The 21458-nt window shown below is 53.1% G+C and overlaps 1 protein-coding gene across 2 annotated transcripts in view; it reads left to right on the top strand.

The window, feature by feature from the left end:
* Positions 1–9039: 9039 nt before the first annotated feature.
* The window catches only part of LOC140395355 (phosphatidylinositol 4,5-bisphosphate 3-kinase catalytic subunit gamma isoform-like), an 88878-nt gene continuing 76459 nt past the window's right edge, over positions 9040–21458 (top strand). The window contains exon 1 of one of the 2 annotated variants that reach the window (XM_072483001.1): positions 9040–9187. The gene's annotated coding sequence lies outside the window, so the exon portion shown is untranslated. Of the gene's footprint in view, positions 9188–9267; positions 9358–21458 lie in introns of those variants that run through there. The other variant, XM_072483002.1, reaches the window with a different exon arrangement.

Below are 21458 nucleotides of genomic sequence, written 5' to 3' on the forward strand. Positions count from 1 at the left end.
TGCCACCAATCCCCCAGCCTCTGACGAACGGGTGGTCCAAATTCGTGAGGAAACAGCCAAGGATCCTTTACTGCAGCGTGTGATGCAGCACCTTACCCATGGCTGGCAGAAGGGACAATGCCCTCAATTCTTTAATGTTAAAGACGAGCTGGCGGTTGTGGAGGGAATCCTTCTGAAACTCGACAGGATCGTTATTCCTCAAAGCATGCAGGCTATGGTGCTGGGTCAACGCCATGAGGGTCACCTTGGAGTCGAGAAATGCCGACGCAGAGCTCGGGAGGTGGTTTATTGGCCGGGCATTAACCAGGATATTGACAACACGGTCCACAACTGCCCCACCTGTCAGAAGTTTCAACCGGCTCAACCCAAGGAAACACTGCAACAGCATGAGATCGTGACCTCTCCGTGGTCCAATGTTGGTGTAGACCTTTTTCAGGCCAAGGGGCATGACTATGTACTCCTGGCCGACTACTTCTCCAGTTACCCAGAAGTGGTAAAACTGTCCGACCTCACGTCGAAGGCGGTCATCCATGCCTGCCAAGAAACGTCCATCAGGCATGGGATACCGCTCATGGTAATGAGCGACAACGGTCTATGCTTTTACAGCCAAGAATGGTCTGATTTTGAACAGTCTTACAACTTCCGTCACGTTACCTCCAGTCCCCACTACCCGCAATCAAACGGGAAGGCCAAGAAAGTGGTCCATATTGTCAAGCGGTTGCTGTGCAAAGCTGCAGACTCAGGCTCCGACTTTAACCTGGCAATGCTGGCATACAGGGCAACCCCACTGTCCACTGGGTTGTCTCCAGCGCAGATGCTCATGAATTGCACTCTGAGGACCACAGTTCCAGCCATCCATGTTCCAGACCTTGACCACCTCATGGTGCTACAAAAAGTGCAGCAGTCCCGGGCCCAACATATGATGCTCATGCCATGGATTTACCTCCGCTGGCTCCAGCCGATCATGTTCGCGTCCTGTTGCCTGAGGGCGATTGGTCAGCCACAGATGTTGTTGTCAAACAAGGTGTCCTAGGTCTTTCATTGTTCGCATGGCTGATGGCTCCCTGCTACGGTGCAACTGACGGGCATTGCGAAGAGTTCCACGCCCACCACCTGACCGCAGTGCTCTGCCGGCTATCATGCTTCCTCCGGACTTACCCTGCCACGAGGCCACCGATCTGCCAGCGATCCTGCCGGCACACGCGACCATCGCAATGGCAGCGATCCCACCTCTCCATGTGCAGGCGTTCCTGCTCCACCTCTGCGGCGATCGACAAGAATTCGTCGCCCGCCACAAAGACTGAATCTGTAGACTTATCTTTTGTAAATTCTATGACTGAATCCATCGACTTAACTCTTGTAAATATTGCTTAGTTTGCCATGTATCTGCACTATCGACACCTTCCCATGTATATACGTTTGTTCAACCACGGTTTGTATATAGTCAGGATATATATATATAATATATATATACATACCTCAGCATCTATTTAACTCAAAAAAAAAAGGGGCGATGTCATAATATCCACTCATGTATATAATGAGGTGCAGACAGGCAGTGATTGACACATAGGATGACCAGTAAGCATACAACACAGCACAGCCAATCACCAGACAGGACACTACCACTATAAAGCCAGAGGGCACTAGGTTTCCCGCGCTCTCGGGGCCCAGCTACTGAGACAGTCAGAGTCCACGAGCTAGCAAGCACAAACACCATGCGGTAGCTAGTAAGTCTGGTCGGGCTCCTACAAGGTCACTAGTCAGATCAGTATAGTGTCGACCCACAGCTGAATATGTACAGCAGTTCATCTAGTTGAATAAAACAATGTTGGATCTTCTCCTGTGTTAGACGTCTGCTTCTAACTTCTCTGCATCGAGTGCAGTCCACATCGAACCAACCTGCCTAACACATCAGGACCCACAACCTTATGACCCCAAGGTGAGAATACCAATTGAGCCATGACTGACGCCTCCAGTGCAAAACAACATAATTATTTTAAAAACTAATTTAAAGCAAGAGGAACAGTCATGCCTTGGTCTTTTGTAGACCAATTAGTAGAGATTGATTACTATGATTTATCAACAACTCCATGGATCATTGTATAAAGAGATTACCGACAACACTCAAGGAATTCAACACTATCCAGAAAAGCCCATCCAGCAGCTGAAACATTCACTCCCTCCACCACTGATGCACAGTAGCAGCAATGTGTACCATCTATAAGATGCATTGTAGCAACCCACCAAGGTTTCTTTAGCAGCACCTTCTGTCATTTAGGACAAGAGCACAGATTTCTGCAAAGAAAAGAAAGGTTATTAGAGGGGGGATTAGGCAGTCATGGCTGACAAAGGAAGTTAGAGAATGCATCAAAGCAAAAGAGAAAGCCTATAATGTGGCAAAGAGTAGTGGGAAGTCAGAAGATTGGGAAGACTATTAAAAACAAACAGAGGATAACAAAGAGAGAAATAAGGAAAGAGAGGATCAAATTTGAAGGTAGGCTAGCCAGTAACATTAGGAATGATAGTAAAAGTTTCTTTAAATACATTAATAACAAACGGGAGGCAAAAGTTGACATTGGGCCGCTCCAAAATGACGCTGGTAATTTTGTGATGGGAGACAAGGAAATAGCTGAGGAACTGAATAAGTACTTTGCGTCAGTCTTCACAGTAGAAGACATGAGTAATATCCCAACAATTCCGGAGAGTCAGGGGGCAGAGTTGAATATGGTAGCCATCACAAAGGAGAAAGTGCTAGAGAAACTAAGAGGTCTAAAAAATGATAAATTCCCGGGCCTAGATGGGCTACATCCTAGAGTTCTAAAGGAGATAGCCGAAGAAATAGTGGAGGTGTTAGTTATGATCTTTCAAAAGTCACTGGAGTCAAGGAAAGTCCCAGAGGATTGGAAAATCGCTGTTGTAACCCCCCTGTTCAAGAAGGGAACAAGGAAAAAGATGGAAAATTATAGGCCAATTAGCCTTACCTCAGTTGTTGGCAAGATTCTAGAATCCATTGTTAAGGATGAGATTTCTAAATTTTTGGAAGTGCAGGGTCGGATTAGGACAAGTCAGCATGGATTTAGTAAGGGGAGGTCGTGCCTGACAAACCTGTTAGAGTTCTTTGAAGAGATAACAAATAGGTTAGACCAAGGAGAGCCAATGGATGTTATCTATCTCGACTTCCAAAAGGCCTTTGATAAGGTGCCTCACGGGAGACTGCTGAGTAAAATAAGGACCCATGGTATTCGAGGCAAGGTACTAACATGGATTGACGATTGGCTGTCAGGCAGAAGGCAGAGAGTTGGAATAAAAGGTTCTTTGTCGGAATGGCAACCGGTGACGAGTGGTGTCCCGCAGGGTTCAGTGTTGGGGCCACAGCTGTTCTCTTTATATATTAACGATCTAGATGACAGGACTGGGGGCATTCTGGCTAAGTTTGCCGATGATACAAAGATAGGTGGAGGGGCAGGTAGTATGGAGGAGGTGGGGAGGCTGCAGAAAGATTGAGACAGTTTAGGAGAGTGGTCCAAGAAATGGCTGATGAAATTCAACGTGGGCAAGTGCGAGGTCTTGCACTTTGGAAAAAAGAATAGAGGCATGGACTATTTTCTAAACGGTGACAAAATTCATAATGCTGAAGTGCAAAGGGACTTGGGAGTCCTAGTCCAGGATTCTCTAAAGGTAACCTTGCAGGTTGAGTCCGTAATTAAGAAAGCAAATGCAATGTTGTCATTCATCTCAAGAGGCTTGGAATATAAAAGCAGGGATGTACTTCTGAAGCTTTATAAAGCATTAGTTAGGTCCCATTTAAAATACTGTGAGCAATTTTGGGCCCCACACCTCAGGAAGGACATACTGGCGCTGGAGCGGGTCCAGCGGAGATTCACACGGATGATCCCAGGAATGGTAGGCCTAACATACGATGAACGTCTGACGATCCTGGGATTATATTCATTGGAGTTTAGGAGGTTGAGGGGCGATCTAATAGAAACTTACAAGATAATGAATGGCTTAGATAGGGTGGATGTAGGGAAGTTGTTTCCATTAGCAGGGGAGACTAGGACCCGGGGGCACAGCCTTAGAATAAAAGGGAGTCACTTTAGAACAGAGATGAGGAGAAATTTCTTCAGCCAGAGAGTGGTGGGCCTGTGGAATTCATTGCCACAGAGGGCGGTGGAGGCCGGGACGTTGAGTGTCTTTAAGACAGAAGTTGGACTTCTGGGTGCGGCGATGACCAGCTAAGTCGCACGTTTCGGCAGCTCCCGTTGGAACGGACTTTTGGGCTCTTAATAGGAGCCCCAACGGCAATTTAAACGGCCAAAAACACTGTGCGGTAAACCAGAAGGGAATCCCCCTGGACACGCATGGAAAAGGGAGAGGATAGCGGCTGGATTACGGAGGATCCTCTGGAGCAGCGGCAAGGAAGGGAAGCTCAAAGCAAGATGGCGTCGGAAGGTGGCCGTTTGTTATGGGCCCGGAGCAACAAGGGTTCCTGCGGCGCTGTGTGGAAGAGCTGAAGAAGGAGTTGAAGAAGGAGCTGTTGGCCCCGATATTACAGGCGATTGAAGGGCTAAAGGAGGAGCAGAGGACCCAAGAGCTGGAGCTTCGGGTCGTGAAGGCAAAGACTGCTGAAAACGAAGATGAAATACAGGGCCTGGTGGTGAAGGCAGAAACGCACGAGGCACAGCACAAAAGGTGTGTGGAGAGGTTGGACGCACTGGAGAATAATTCGAGGAGGAAGAATTTAAGAGTCCTGGGTCTTCCCGAAGGCGCAGAAGGGGCGGACGTCAGGACATATGTGAGCACGATGCTTCACTCGCTAATGGGATCGGAGGCCCCGACGGGCCCCTTGGAGGTGGAGGGAGCTTATCGAGTTCTGGCGCGAAGACCAAAGGCTGGAGAAATACCTCGAGCTATAGTGGTGAGGTTTCTCCGCTACAATGACAGAGAGTCGAGGTCCAGGACCGGGAGGAGGCCGGCAGCGGCCAGGGTGCTCAAGGACTTCATGGAGCAGATGGGAGGGGTAGACCCCTGGAGATTTAGTAGGCCTAGGAGTAAGGAGTTCTCATTTTTCTCCCATGTTCACAAAGTATACTCACGGATAGACTTTTTTGTCTTGGGAAGGGCACTGATTCCGAAGGTGACAGGGACGGAGTATACGGCCATAGCCATTTCGGACCACGCTCCACATTGGGTAGACATGGAGGTAGGAGAGGAAAAAGAACAGCACCCACTCTGGAGAATGGATATGGGCTTATTGGCGGATGAGGGGGTATGTTTAAGGGTGAGGGGGTGTATCGAAAGGTACTTGGAGCTTAATGACAATGGAGAGGTTCAGGTGGGAGTGGTCTGGGAGGCATTGAAGGCGGTGGTCAGAGGGGAACTGATATCCATAAGGGCACATAAAGGGAAGCAAGAGGGTAAAGATAGGGAGCGACTGTTGAAAGAACTGTTGAGGGTGGACAGACAATATGCAGAGGCACCGGAGGAGGGATTGTACAGGGAAAGACAAAGGTTACATGTGGAATTTGACCTGCTGACCACGGGTAAGGCAGAGGCACAGTGGAGGAGGGCACAGGGTGTACAGTATGAGTATGGAGAGAAGGCGAGTCGGCTACTGGCCCACCAATTGAGGAAGAGGGGAGCAGCGAGGGAGATAGGTGGGGTGAGAGATGAGGAGGGAGAGATGGAACGGGGAGCGGAGAGAGTGAACAGGGTGTTCAAGGCATTCTATGAGAGGTTATATAAGGCTCAGCCCCCGGAAGGGAAGGAGGGAATGATGTGTTTCCTGGATCAGCTGGAAATCCCGAAGGTGGAGGAGCAGGAGAGGGCGGGACTGGGAGCACAGATTGAGATGGAGGAGCATGCAGGCGGGGAAGGCCCCGGGACCGGACGGATTCCCGGTGGAATTTTATAGGAAATATATGGACCTACTGGCCTCGCTTTTGACGAGAACCTTTAATGAGGCCAGGGAAAGGGGGCAGTTGCCCCCGACTATGTCGGAGGCGACCATATCGCTCCTTTTGAAGAAGGAAAAAGACCCGCTGCAGTGTGGGTCCTACAGGCCCATTTCCCTTTTAAACGTAGATGCTAAGCTCCTGGCCAAAGTGATGGCGACGAGGATAGAGGACTGTGTCCCGGGGGTGGCCCACGAGGATCAAACTGGGTTCGTTAAGGGGAGACAGCTGAACACGAACATACGGAGGTTGCTAGGGGTAATGATGATGCCCCCACCAGAGGGGGAGGCGGAGATAGTGGTGGCGATGGACGCCGAGAAAGCATTCGACAGAGTGGAGTGGGATTATCTGTGGGAGGTGCTGAGGAGATTTGGTTTTGGAGAAGGGTTTATTGGATGGGTACAGCTGCTGTATAGGGCCCCGGTGGCGAGTGTGGTCACGAACAGGCAGAGGTCTGACTACTTCCGTCTTCATAGAGGGACGAGGCAGGGGTGTCCCCTGTCTCCGTTACTGTTTGCATTGGCGATTGAGCCCCTGGCCATAGCACTGAGGGGCTCCAGGAACTGGAGGGGAGTACTCAGGGGAGGAGAAGAACACCGGGTATCATTGTATGCAGATGATTTATTGCTGTATGTTGCGGACCCAGTGGAGGGGATGCCTGAGATAATGCAGACACTCAGGGAGTTTGGGGAATTTTCGGGGTACAAATTGAATATGGGGAAGAGTGAGTTGTTTGTGGTGCATCCGGGGGAGCAGAGCAGGGGAATAGATGATTTACCGCTGAGGAAGGTAACAAGAGATTTCCGGTACTTAGGGATTCAGATAGCCAGGAGTTGGGGAACCTTACATAGGCTTAATTTAACAAGATTGGTGGAACAGATGGAGGAGAATTTTAAGAGATGGGACATGGTGCCCCTGTCACTGGTGGGTAGGGTGCAGGCGGTCAAAATGGTAGTCCTCCCGAGATTCCTTTTTGTGTTTCAGTGCCTTCCGGTGATGGTCACAAAGGCTTTTTTCAAGAAAATTGAGAAAAGTGTCATGAGTTTTGTGTGGGCCGGGAAGACCCGGAGAGTGAGGAGGGGGTTCTTGCAGCGTAGCAGGGATAGGGGGGGGACTGGCACTACTGAGCCTAAGTGAATACTACTGGGCCGCCAATATCTCAATGATGTGTAAGTGGATGGGAGAAGGGGAGGGAGCGGCGTGGAAGAGATTGGAGATGGCGTCCTGCAAAGGAACCAGCCTACAAGCACTGGTGACGGCGCCGTTGCCGTTCTCCCCGAAGAAATACACCACAAGTCCAGTGGTGGTGGCAACACTAAAAATTTGGGGGCAGTGGAGACGACATAGGGGAAGGACGGGAGCCTCGGTGCGGTCCCCGATAAGAAATAATCATAGGTTTGTCCCGGGGAGAATAGATGGGGGATTCGGAGCATGGCAGAGAGCTGGGGTTGTGCAACTGAGAGATCTGTTCGTAGACGGGACGTTTGCGAGTCTGGGAGCGCTGACGGAAAAATATGGGTTGCCCCAAGGGAATGCATTTCGGTACATGCAACTGAGGGCTTTTGCGAGGCAACAGGTGAAGGAATTCCCGCAGCTCCTGACGCAGGAGATTCAAGATAGAGTGATCTCAGGGACATGGGTGGGGGATGGTAGGGTGTCGGATATATACAGGGAAATGAGGGACGAGGGGGAGATCATGGTGGATGAGCTGAAGGGGAAATGGGAAGAAGAGCTGGGGGAAGAGATTGAAGAGGGGCTGTGGGCAGATACCCTACGTAGGGTAAACTCGTCGTCCTCGTGCGCCAGGCTAAGCCTGATACAATTCAAGGTTTTGCACAGGGCGCATATGACTGGAGCAAGGCTCAGTAAATTTTTCGGGGTAGAGGATAGGTGTGGGAGATGCTCGAGAAGCCCAGCAAACCACACCCACATGTTTTGGTCATGCCCGGCACTGCAGGGGTTCTGGGTGGAGGTGGCAAAGGTGCTTTCGAAGGTGGTGGGGGTCCGGGTCGAGCCAGGCTGGGGGTTGGCTATATTCGGGGTTGCAGAAGAGCTGGGAGTACAGGAGGCGAAAGAGGCTGATGTCTTGGCCTTTGCGTCCCTAGTAGCCCGGCGAAGGATATTGCGTATGTGGAAGGAAGCCAAACCCCCGGGCGTGGAGACCTGGATAAATGACATGGCAGGGTTTATAAAACTAGAACGGATAAAGTTCGCACTAAGGGGTTCGGCTCAAGGGTTCACCAGGCGGTGGCAACCGTTAATTGACTACCTCGCAGAACGATAAAGGAAATGGGAAGGTAACAGCAGCAACCCAGGGGGAAGGGGGGGGGGGGGGGGGAGGGCTCGGGTGGGTACTCAGGGGTGTTTTTGTATAGATATTTGTACTTGGTTATGTATATTGGATTGTTTGATTTTATTTCTGGAGAGTTATTATTTTTGTTATGGCAGTTGCCATTTAGTTTATATATTATTTTATTTGTTAAAACGGTCACTGTTATTTATATTGTTTTATTGTTGTAAAAAGGAAAACCTTTGTATTGTTTTGTTTGGCCGAAAAATTTGAATAAAATATATATTTTTTTAAAAGACAGAAGTTGATAAATTCTTGATTTCTCGAGGAATTAAGGGCTATGGAGAGAGAGCGGGTAAATGGAGTTGAAATCAGCCATGATTGAATGGTGGAGTGGTCTCGATGGGCCGAATGGCCTTACTTCCGCTCCTCTGTCTTATGGTCTTATGGTCTGGGAACACCACCACCTGCAAGTTCCCCTCTAACACGTAAAATCCTGAAATTCCCTTCCATGGACTGCAGTGGTTGAAGACGGTGGATCACCATCACTTGCTCAAGAGCAATTAGGGACGGGTAACAAACGCTGGCTTTGCTAGTGATGCCCACAGCCCCAGAAAGATGAAATAAGAGATAAGGAAAAGCAAACTAGATTGACCTTGGTCTTTTGTCATCTTGCAGTTTCTATTCCATTTACTAAGTGCTGGTGTCTCTGAATGAGTAAACATCTTGAGAATCACTGTGGTTTGCTCTCATTTCCTGAGCCCCCTTACAGCACTTCCGTCTGTGCTTGTACATAGTGATCACCGAGACAACACCAAAAGTACAAACACTGCTTAGCCATGCACAAAGGGTCGGGGCGACATGCCCAGGCTGACTACAGCTGAGCCACAGCATTGTCGAGCAAAGTGGCCTGTGCGATCGCAGATTCAATAACACGGAGGTAAGCTGAATTTGTTCTAGCTGTGGCTCATTTCCTCCAATCTCGAGCGGAAAAGAAGCTTCAAAATGAGGAAGTTGAGGAGTGGCTTTGCTGTCTTTTCTTTTGTCACTCCGATCCTACTGAGGATTTGCTGAAATGATCTGTTGATAAAACGAGGTGCACCGAGAGATGTAAGTATTTTCATCGTATGAGGTAGAAAGGAGTGGGCTCAATATATCCTGGGTGCCTGAGACTGTAATTCAACTTAATTATACCCCACTTTTCAGTTCCCCAGTGCTTAACTGGACTGGAGGAGGGGAGAGGAACTTGCTTCTAGTCCTCGGCTAGTGCTGTTCTGGAACCGGCCAGTTCTGCATGGGTGACAGCAACTCAGGATGACGCTCCCCATCAGCTTTCTCCTCGCCCTGTGTGGAAATAGTTAAGACAGGATCAAAATCCTAGAATTCCATGCCTTATGCCATTGGGGATCATCGCCCCCGACATGGATCGCATTAGCTCATGTTCGGGGGATGGGAAACACTTTTCCAGACAATTAATGGATGGGCAATAAGTACGGTCTTGGGTGGCACAGTGTTAGCACTGCTGCCTCACAGCACCGGGGACCCAGGTTCGATTCCGATCTCGGGCGACTGTGTGGAGTTTTCACATTCTCCCGTTGTCTACGTGCTCCAGTTTCCTATCACCGTCCAAAGATGTGCAGGTTAGGTAGATTGGCCATGCTAAATTGCCCCTTAGTGTCTAAAGGTTAGGTGGGGATAGGGCGGGGGTGCCCTTTCAGACGGTTGGTGTAGACCCGATGTGCCAAATGGTCTCCTGCACTGTAGGAATTCTGTGATGACATCCGAAAAACTCCAACTGTCCATCATTCTTGGAAAAAATTCCAAACCTTTGTTGGCAGTTCCCAAGTTCCACATCTGGCCCGCAGAATCCAGTAGGGCTCTGTGGTAGTATGTATTGGGGGTCATGTGGGACTGGAAGCCCTAATGTCATTGGCTGACAGATCCCGGGTCCTGGTTGGCCGTTGACCTCAGCCCTGAAGGCGAAGTATAAGAAGCCGGTGCCTTCCCCCGCAGGCCAGTTTACTATCGGGCTGCTGGGGAACAGACACGCTTAATAAAGCCTCATCGACTTCGCTCTTTTCGTCTCATGGAGTCTTTGTGCGCTACAATTTATTAAGCGTGCCTAAAAAGGACTATGGAGCTCAGGATCATTCCAGAATGCCTGAGGATCAGCCCCCACGCAGTGAATGCGGCAGCAGCCTTCAAACACTGGCAGACTTGCTTCGAGGCCTACCTCAGACCGACCACTGGCCGGGTCTCAGACGAACAAAAACTGCAGGTCCTGCACTCGAGGGTGAGCACGGAGATTTTCACCCTCATTGAAGACACTGACGATTTCCAGACGGCGTTCGCAGCACTGAAAAGTCTCTATGTCCGCCCAGTTAACCAAATCTACGCTCGCTACCAGCTCGCGACGAGACGGCAAGCTCCCGAAGAATCGATGGACGAGTTCTACGCCACGCTACCCGCGCCTACGGCCCCGACCGCGCGGCAGGCCATTGGGCCCCGTACGTACCCGTCGCGGCAAACCCCCCCCCCCCGGACACCCCACAGGCTTGCGCGGCCCAAACGCCGAGTCGCACCGGGGGCGCCCGCTGTTATTTCTGCGGCCAGGCGAACCACCCCCGACAACGCTGTCCGGCCCGCGCAGCCATCTGCAATAGCTGCGGGAAAAAGGGCCACTATGCGGTGGTGTGCCGATCCCGCGAGGTCGCCGCCGTCCCGGGGCCAGAGGGAGCCCTACAGGCAGTCTATGCCTCCCAACCCCCCCAGCAAGCCATGTGCGACCGGCTCTGGGTCCTGACCACCGCGGCCCCGGGAGAACTGGGAGCCCTGCACGCCGCCCACGCTCCCCAACCCCCCTCCTCGCAGTCCATGTACGACCCGCCGCCGGCACTCCCGATTTGGGTGCCGGCCAACACTCTCCACGGAGAGGAATGGGTCTTTCGCGTCCCGAACGCCACCCTCACCCCCCTCCTGCGCCCCACGCCTGACCCGCCGGCTCCGCCGACTTGGGCCCCGACCACCGCTGTCCCCGGTGAGGGAGCTCCGCGCGGTCCTAGCGCTCGCCGCCCCACGCCTGTCCCGCCGGCGCCGCCGACCTGGGCCCTCACCCCCGTCCCGCGCCACACGCCTGACCCGCCGACCTGGGCCCTCACCCCCGTCCCGCGCCCCACGCCTGACCCGCCGACCTGGGCCCTCACCCCCGTCCCGCGCCCCACGCCTGTCCCGCCGGCGCCGCCGACCTGGGCCCTCACCCCGCACCCCACGCCTGTCCCGCCGGCGCCGCCGACCTGGGCCCTCACCCCGCACCCCACGCCTGACCCGCCGGCGCAACTTACCTGGGCCCCGACCACTGCTGTCCCCGGCGAGGGAGCTCCGCGCGGTCCTAGCGCCCGCGGCCCTGGCGCTCGCAGAGAGGGACCTCCGCGCGGTCCTAGCGCCCGCGGCCCTGGCGCTCGCAGTGAAGGAACTCCGCGCGGTCCTAGCGCTCCCCAGACCCCCCAGCACACCATGTGCGACCCGCAGATGCCGCCATTTTGGGTCCCGACCACCACGAGGGGAGGAGGGGCGCCGCCATCTTGGACCGCCCCCGACCTGTACGACGCATGGGGGCGGCCATCTTGTCCACCCCCGACGCCATCTTGTGACCCCCCAGCCACGTACGATGTATGGGGGCAGCCATTTTGTCCATCCCCGACGCCATCTTGGACGGCAACAACGGACCACACCCCACTACTATAACCACGGCTCGCTTCGGTTACACTCGATCAGGCTCGGCCCCGGACTCTCCAGACGACGACGACAACGGTCCTAATTAACGGCCACGAGACGCCATGCCTAGTCGACTCCGGGAGCACGGAAAGTTTTATACACCCCGACACGGTAAGACGCTGTTCCTTAACTACCTACCCCAGCGCACAAAAGATTTGCCTAGCTGCAGGATCCCACTCCGTACAGATCCAGGGATTCTGCATAGTCACCCTAACGGTACAGGGGAGGGAATTCAAAAACTACAAACTTAACGTCCTTCCCCAACTCTGTGCCCCCACATTACTGGGATTAGACTTCCAATGTAACCTACAGAGCCTTACGTTTAAATTCGGCGGCCCCATACCCCCACTCACTATCTGCGGCCTTGCTACCCTCAAGGTGCAACCCCCGTCCTTGTTTGCGAACCTCACCCCGGATTGCAAACCCGTCGCCACTAGGAGCAGACGGTACAGCGCCCAGGACCGGACCTTCATTCGGTCCGAAGTCCAGCGGCTACTAAAGGAGGGCATAATCCAGGCCAGCAATAGTCCCTGGAGAGCGCAGGTGGTAGTAGTGAAGACAGGGGAGAAACAAAGGATGGTCATTGACTATAGCCAGACCATCAACAGGTACACACAACTAGACGCGTACCCTCTCCCCCGCATATCCGACATGGTCAACCGGATTGCCCAGTATAAAGTCTTCTCCACCGTGGACCTCAAGTCCGCCTACCATCAGATCCCCATCCGCCCAAGTGACCGCAAGTACACAGCCTTCGAGGCAGACGGGCGATTATACCAGTTCCTACGGGTCCCTTTTGGCGTCACAAACGGGGTCTCGGTCTTCCAACGGGAGATGGACCGAATGGTTGATCAACATGGATTACGGGCCACGTTCCCGTACCTCGACAACGTAACCATCTGCGGCCACGATCAGCAGGACCACGACGCCAACCTCCAAAAATTCCTCCAGACCGCCAAAGCCTTGAACCTCACGTACAACGAGGACAAGTGCGTTTTTAGCACCGATCGGCTAGCCATTCTGGGCTACATAGTGCGCAATGGGATAATAGGCCCCGACCCCGAACGTATGCGCGCACTCATGGAATTTCCCCTCCCGCACTGCCCAAAAGCCCTGAAACGCTGCCTGGGGTTTTTTTCGTACTACGCCCAGTGGGTCCCCCAGTACGCAGACAAGGCCCGCCCCCTAATACAGACCACGACCTTCCCTCTGTTGACAGAGGCTTGCCAGGCCTTCAGCCGCATTAAAGCGGACATCGCAAAGGCCACGATGCGCGCCATCGACGAGTCCCTCCCCTTCCAGGTCGAGAGCGACGCCTCCGACGTAGCTCTAGCGGCTACCCTTAACCAAGCGGGCAGACCCGTGGCCTTTTTCTCCCGAACCCTCCACGCCTCAGAAATCCGCCACTCCTCAGTGGAAAAGGAAGCCCAAGCCATAGTGGAAGCTGTGCGACATTGGAGGCATTACCTGGCCGGCAGGAGATTCACTCTCCTCACTGACCAACGGTCGGTAGCCTTCATGTTCGATAATGCACAGCGGGGCAAGATTAAAAATGACAAGATCTTAAGGTGGAGGATCGAGCTCTCCACCTTTAACTATGAGATCTTGTACCGGCCCGGAAAGCTGAACGAGCCGTCCGATGCCCTATCCCGCGGCACATGTGCCAACGCACAAATTAACCGCCTCCAAACCCTCCACGAGGACCTCTGCCACCCGGGGGTCACTCGGTTTTACCACTTCATCAAGTCCCGCAATCTCCCATACTCTTTAGAAGAGGTCCGTACAGTCACAAGGGACTGCCACATCTGCGCGGAATGCAAGCCGCATTTTTTCAGGCCAGATGGAGCGCACCTGATTAAGGCTTCCCGCCCCTTTGAACGCCTCAGTCTCGATTTCAAAGGACCCCTCCCCTCCACCGACCGCAACGCATATTTCCTTAATGTAGTGGACGAATACTCCCGCTTCCCTTTTGCCATTCCCTGCTCCGACATGACCGCGGCCACAGTCATTAAAGCCCTGAACAGCATCTTCACGCTGTTCGGTTACCCCGCATACGTCCACAGCGACAGGGGGTCCTCTTTCATGAGTGACGAGCTGCGCCAGTTCCTGCTCAGCAAGGGCATAGCCTCAAGCAGGACGACCAGCTACAACCCCCGGGGGAACGGGCAAGTAGAAAGGGAGAACGGCACGGTCTGGAAGGCCGTCCTACTGGCCCTACGGTCCAGGGATCTCCCAGTTTCACGGCGGCAGGAGGTCCTCCCGGACGCTCTCCATTCCATCCGGTCGTTATTATGTACAAGCACTAATCAAACGCCGCACGAGCGTCTCCTTGTCTTCCCTAGGAGGTCCTCCTCTGGAACGTCGCTGCCAACCTGGCTAGCGGCCCCAGGACCCATCCTGCTCCGAAAGCATGTGCGGGCACATAAGGCGGACCCGTTGGTCGAAAGGGTTCACCTCCTCCACGCAAACCCCCAGTACGCCTACGTGGAGTACCCCGACGGCCGACAGGACACGGTCTCCCTGCGGGATCTGGCGCCCGCCGGTACCACGCACACCCCCCCGACACCATCAACCCAACCGCCCCCTTCCTGCCACCGCCGCACCCCGCGACCGCCCCCTTCCCAGGAGGATCAGTCCCCCTCCCCTTTGCACCGACAGCTGAAACCGTGCGGCTCCCGGAGGCGACAACGCTGGTACAAGCACCACCACCACCGCGGGGGCCGAGGCGATCGACACGGACGACCAGACCGCCCGACCGACTCGTGGCGTCGATGTAAAACAAAGATGGACTGTTCAATGAACATTTTGTTTTTCCTATACCCTCTGTAAATAGTTGTAACAGGACGATACTGTCCAATACTGTACTACCATGTAACTGTTCTATCCTCCCAGGACCAGCCCTGTAAACCCTTACCACCATACGAAGCATCACCCCGCCGGGTTCATTTTTGACAAGGGGTGAATGTGGTAGTATGTATTGGGGGTCATGTGGGACTGGAAGCCCTAATGTCATTGGCTGACAGATCCCGGGTCCTGGTTGGCCGTTGACCTCAGCCCTGAAGGCGAAGTATAAGAAGCCGGTGCCTTCCCCCGCAGGCCAGTTTACTATCGGGCTGCTGGGGAACAGACACGCTTAATAAAGCCTCATCGACTTCACTCTTTTCGTCTCATGGAGTCTTTGTGCGCTACAGGCTCTTTCTGTTCTCCCCTTCTGCTTTCAATACCTGAAGGGCACTGGATCTGGCTGCGATGCAAGAGCAGCATTACCAAAGGCACAATGCAATGGTCACACTTTTATTACCTCAAGGGGAGTTAGCAGAATCTCTCTTCAAAATGATGAGTGGGCAGGGAGGAATTGTTTTTTAAATTTAGAGTACCCAATTCTTTTTTTCCCCCAATTACGGGGCAGTTTAGCATGGCCAATCCACCCACCCTGCACATCTTTGGGTTGTGGGGGTGAGACCCACGCAGACACGGGGAGAATGTGCAAACTCCACACGGACAGTGACCCGGGGCCGGGATCAAATCTGTGTCCTCAACACCGTGAAGTAGCAGTGCTAACCACTGCACTACCGTACCGTACCCCTAGGGCAGGGAGGAATTTAGGCTAAGTCCATGTTACTCTGAGCCACAACATCAATCTTAAGGTGCCAGTTGTGGCTCAGTTGGCCACAATTTACCCTTTCAAAAGAAGAGCAGGTGAGTTCTCCCTGACGTCATAGCCTGAACTGCTTTTTTTTGTGGATCTTGCTGTGTGTAAAATGGCTGCTGTGCTGCCCACATAATTTGTTTGTATGCATGTATTACAACAGTGACTGCGTTTCAAAAGAGTACCGATCTGTGAACTACTTTGGGAGACACTGAGTTCATGAAAGGTGCTTTGTAAATTTAAGTTCTGTTTTTTCCCTGTGGCAGACTTGGTAATTCAATACTTGAACTAAGCAGCTCAAGACCAGTCCTGGGCATTATTAACCAGCCCTGTTCACTGGTGGAACCTAGAAGGTCGATCATGCACTGCAGTCTGGAAATCTTCAGCTTTGACAAAGAGTCATCCAGACTCAAAACATTAACTCTCTTCTCTCTCCACAGATGCTGTCGGACCTGCTGAGATTGTCCAGTATTTTCTGTGTTTGTGTTAGAAATCTCTACTCCACAAATACAAACAGGAAGTTCTGGGGAAACGCAGCAGGTCTGTCAGCACCTGTGGAGAGAGAGAGATGAGCAGGAGTTAATGTTTCAAATCCAATAGACTGCTTCAGAACTGGAAGTGAATAAGTAGCTAATATCCTGCCGTAGCTGCATATGGCTTTATACTTCAACAGTGTTCATTTGACATTCCTTATTTTTGAACTTTTTTATTTTAAACAAATTTGAACATTTACATCGAGAAAAAGGGCCCTATGCAAAGAGCCTCAACACAGTGAAAACGAACAGTGGGAGAAAAAAAACAAGTTAATACGGCACTTCCCCTGCGAGCTCTGTTTGCCCTGCCGCATGTGTTCAACTAAACTAACGTGCCCCCCCCGGGTGCTGCTGCTGTCGGTTACCTGCGCTGCTCCCTGAGAATCTGCGACTTTCCCCCCCGGGGGATCCCTGGTTTCTCCCCCCCCAACCCCCCTTGCCCACATGAGTCCCCTCTACTCTCCTTCCCACTGCGCCCCCCCCCCCCCCCCCCCCCCGACCTCGCCCACCCCCCGGGGCCAGACCTACCAGGCCAGTCCTGCGCTTGGCCCTTGCCCAGCTGTCCCCCTACTCTCCCTGGTGTCCCCTGACCTACACTAGCTATGCTGACCCCTGCCCTTGGCGCCTGTCTGTCTCCTGCCCGAGCGCTCAGGCCCCCCCCCCCCCCCACACACACCAAGGACCCATTAACCAAATTCTATCTCCCCGTGGCCTTTCAAGTCCCCTAACCAACCCTAGCCCATCTCCCTATCAGAGGCCTCGATCACCCGCCAAAAGGAACCAAGCGCAGGGCCCCCTTCGCAGGACGCCTCTCCCCCGCCCCGCCCCCCCCCCCCCCCCCCCCCCCCTCTTGTTGCATTCTCCCCAAAAACACCCTCACCCATGCGTCCTCCAGCCCCCGCCCTCTGTCCAGGCTGAAAACACTCTTGGACCAAACATTGCAGTACCGGATCATTTAACAAACCGCCGCCACACAAAGGCTCTGAGAGCCCCGAGTCCTGTAGTTCAAGTCCACCTTCTTCTTTTAATAAAAGTCCACTCCTTAATAAGCGCAAGTTAGGTTAACAGACCGCCGTCACTGTACAGCACTGAAAAAACTAGGTGCCCATTAGTTCAAGTCCAGTTTCTTATCTTTAATGAAAGTCCAAACCTGCTCCGGTGTCTCAAAGTAGAAGTGGAGTTCCTCAAACGTAACCCAAAGCTTCGTAGGATACAGCATTCCAAATCTCACCTTTTTGTAGAGGGCTGCCTTTACCCTGATAAATCCTGCACGCCTCTTGGCCAGCTCCACTCCCAAGTCCTGGTAAATGCGCACCTCGCAGTTCTCCCATCTGCTGCTCCTCTCCGCTTTGGCCCATCGCAGCACGCGCTCTCTGTCAGCCAGCTGGCTAAAGCGGACAACCAAGGCCCTCGGTTGGTCACCCGTCCTGGGCTTCCTTGCGGGGGCTCTATGCGCCCTATCCAACTCCAGGGGTCGGGGGAAGGCCCCATCAGTGCCTCGAGCATACCTTTCACGTATGCACCCACATCCGATCCCTCGCAGCCCTCGGGGAGGCCGACGATCCTCAAGTTCTGCCTCCTGGCTCTATTCCCCAGCTCTTCAAGCTGCTCCTGCATCCTCCGCTGGAGGGCATTCAGCTCTTCCGCCTCGTGCTCCAGCTCTGCCACCGTGTCCGCCTGGCTGGAGAGCTTCCCCTTGACCTCCCTGAGCGCCTTCTCCTGGACCGCCTGCGCTTCGACCATTTGGTCCATCACCGCCCTCATCGGGTCCAACGTGCCCCTCTTCAATTCAGCGAAGCAGTTCTTAAACTCCATTTGCTGCTCCTTTGGCCAGTGAGCCTCCGCTCCCTGGCCCCTGCCGACCGCCACCTATCGCCGTCCGGCCTGGGGTCCCCCCTGCTCCCGCTTCGAGCCCTGCCGCTCCACTCGACCACTTCTGGTCCAGCTGCTCATACCCCGGGGGGTGGCAGCCTCTCCTGTATCGCCTCTTCACCCTAACCTGGCCGCCAGGACCCGAAAAATTCCATTTCGCAGGTCTGTTTGCCCATTACGGGCGGGAGCGATCCGACCTGTGGGCCTGCTTCCTCGAGGGCGCCACCGGAAGTCACTCCATTTGACATTCCTAAACCTCTTACCACCTTGTGCCTAAATTCCCTGAAATTATGTCAGTGGGTGTTTGTATTCAGGGAGAGAGTACGCACCCCATTTACATCAAGGAAATGGAAACTCTGCTTATTTGCATTTGTTTGTTTTGGTAGTGGGATGGAGATTTTTTATATAATCAGACAAAAGAAAAGGTTGGTGAAAACAAGTTGGAGTTTTTCCTTGCGTGGATGTTTTTTGACTAAGGCAATGCTCCCATACGTCATCAGTAACAGATACAGGTTGGGGGAGCAAAGAGAAGGATACTGAAATATTTTCATACCTTATCAAGATGGATAGGAAAGGAAATAAAGGCGTAGTTATCACTTTGTGCCTATGACTGTGTGAGGTAGTATGATGAATTTACACACCATGCAAATTAAACAAAGCATGATTATTCTCCAGCCCCTCCAAACAAATCTCCCCAATAGTCAGAGGGAAAACACATTTGTTGATGCTCATTGAACACGTTGGAATCTTCTGAAACCTAACTGTGTTTGGATTTTATGCACTTTTTTCCCCGGCACTTTACCATTGAGATGGTGATTGACCGAGGAGGAATCAAAGACACACAGCAGAGCTGGTTCTGAATCTTAAGGTGAGCATCATTGGTAGAACTCTCCCTCTTATTGGATGAGAGAAGAATAAGAAGAGGTACCAACCAGAGACGTTGGGTGTTGGAAGGAGCGGATAATACAGATGTAAATTATTCAACCGGTGTTGTGTTTGGAAGATTGAAACAAATGAGTGTAAATGAGTTCCTCTGACTTTTCCCCATGTAGTGTAGCGGAGATGCAGATTCGACTCCGACAATTCCGATGAAAGGTCTTCAACCTGAAATGTTAACACTGTTTTTCGCTCCACAGATACTGTCCGACCTGCTGAGTATTTCTGTCAATTTTCTGTGTTTATTGCAGATCGGACCTATCAATAGATTTTTTGTTTTAAGAATTGGGATTTGGCTAAAACTGGAGTTGAAGGTATTACAAAGAAACATAAACTGATGGGGCTGGATTCTCTGGTGGGCCATTCGCTGGTGGCGGGATTCTCTCTTCCCGCCACTTGTCAATGGGATTTCCCGGGAAATCCCATGGGCAAGGGTGCATTGCCGGCAGGAAAAGAGAATTCCAAAGGCTGGAGAATTCTATCCATGATCTAGTCCTCTGGGGGAAGAGCTGGGATTTGAGTATTGGGGTCAATCGATCGAGTGGGGGTTGCGGCGATGACCAGCTAAGCCGCACGTTTCGGCGGCTCCAGCTCCAATGGACCTTCGGGCTCTTTTAAGAGCCCCAACGGGAAATTTTCTCACGACAAAACCCGGTGTGGGGAGAGTTAATAGGGAGTCCCCCCCCCCCCCCCCCCCCCCCCCCCCCCCCAACGAAAGAGGAAAATATCGGATGCGGCGGCTACATCGCGAGGAATCCTCGACAATAGGGACAGAAGGGCAAAAGAAGCAAGATGGCGGCGGAGAAAGCCCAGGCGACATGGGGGCCCAATCAAGACGAATTTTTAAGATGGTGTGTGGAGCTACTAAAGAAGGAGGTGCTGACCCCGATGCTACAGGCAATTGAGGGGCTTAAGGAGGCACAAAGGACCCAGGAGACAGCTCCGCGTGGTGGAGCAGAAGGTGACGGATAATGAGGACGAGATCCTGGGCCTGGCGGTCAAAACACAGACGCACGAGGCGCTCCACAAAAAGTGCATTGAAAGGATTGAGGCCCTAGAAAACAGAGCACGAAGGAAGAACCTTCGGATCCTGGGTCTCCCTGAGGGAGTGGAAGGAGCGGACTGCGGGGCTTACGTGAGCACGATGCTAAGCTCGCTGATGGGAGCTGAGGCCCCTTCGGGCCCCTTAGAAGTGGAGGGGGCTCATCGGGTCCCGGCGAGGAGACCAAAGGCGGGAGAACCACCTAGGGCGACAATCGTGCGATTTCACCGCTTTAATGATAGCGAAGTGGTTCTGAGATGGGCCAAAAAGGTACGGAGTAGTAGATGGGAGAATGCAGTGGTACGGGTGTACCAGGATTGGAGTGCGGAGGTGGCGAGAAGGAGGGCGAGTTTTAATCGAGCCAAGGAGGGGTTACACAAGAAGAAGGTGAAGTTCGGGATGCTGCAGCCGGCGCGACTATGGGTCACGTACCAGGAGAGACATCACTACTTCGAAACGGCGGATGAAGCATGGACCTTTATTAAAGATGAGAAATTGGATCGGAACTGAGGAACTGATATTAGAGGGAAATGTCACTGTTGATGTATATAGAGATGTAAATTGGGAAGGGGGGAGACACTAAGAAATGTGGGCGCCGGTGGGGGGGGAAAGAAGAGACATAGGCGGAGGATGAGGAATGGGAGTGGGGTGGGAGAGGGAGCTGCGCCACAAGAGGCGGGTCAGCTACAGAGATGTTCCCGCGCCAGAAAGATAATGGCGGGAAGATAGGCGCAAGGTAGATGGGAGTTCCCCATACGGGGGGGTCAAGGAATGAGCAGGAGAAGCCGGGGTCAGTTGAAGTCAGCTGACTTGCGGAAGTAATATGGGGGGGAGCAATCACGCTAGAGGGGGATCTAGCGGGGGGGGGGGGGGGGGGGTGGTAACTGGGTTGCTGCTGCAGAAATCAAAGAGGAACTGGCTAAAGAAAGGGTGATCGGGGCTGGAATGCGACACCTGGGGAACGAGTGGGAGCGCGGAATCGGGACGTGGGACTGGCCTAGAGAGGGTGATGGCTAATCGACACGGGAAGGGGGCAGGTAGCCCCCTAGTGAGGCTGATCACGTGGAACGTGAGAGGCCTAAATGGACCGATCAAAAGGGCCCGAGTGCTCGCGCACTTGAAAGGACTGAGAGCAGACGTGGCTATGCTCCAGGAGACGCACCTGAAGGTGGCGGACCAAGTTAGGTTAAGGAAAGGATGGGTGGGACAGGTGTTCCATTCAGGGCTAGATGCAAAGAATAGAGGGGTGGCCATACTGGTGGGGAAATGGGTATCATTCGAAGCAAGGAGCATTGTAGCAGATAGTGGAGGCAGATATGTAATAGTGAATGGCAGGCTGGAGGGAATGGAGGTTGTGTTGGTTAACGTATATGCCCCGAATTGGGACGATGCGGGATTTATGAGG

The sequence above is a fragment of the Scyliorhinus torazame genome, chromosome 18, assembly GCF_047496885.1.
Source record: "Scyliorhinus torazame isolate Kashiwa2021f chromosome 18, sScyTor2.1, whole genome shotgun sequence".
Lineage (NCBI taxonomy): Eukaryota > Metazoa > Chordata > Chondrichthyes > Carcharhiniformes > Scyliorhinidae > Scyliorhinus > Scyliorhinus torazame.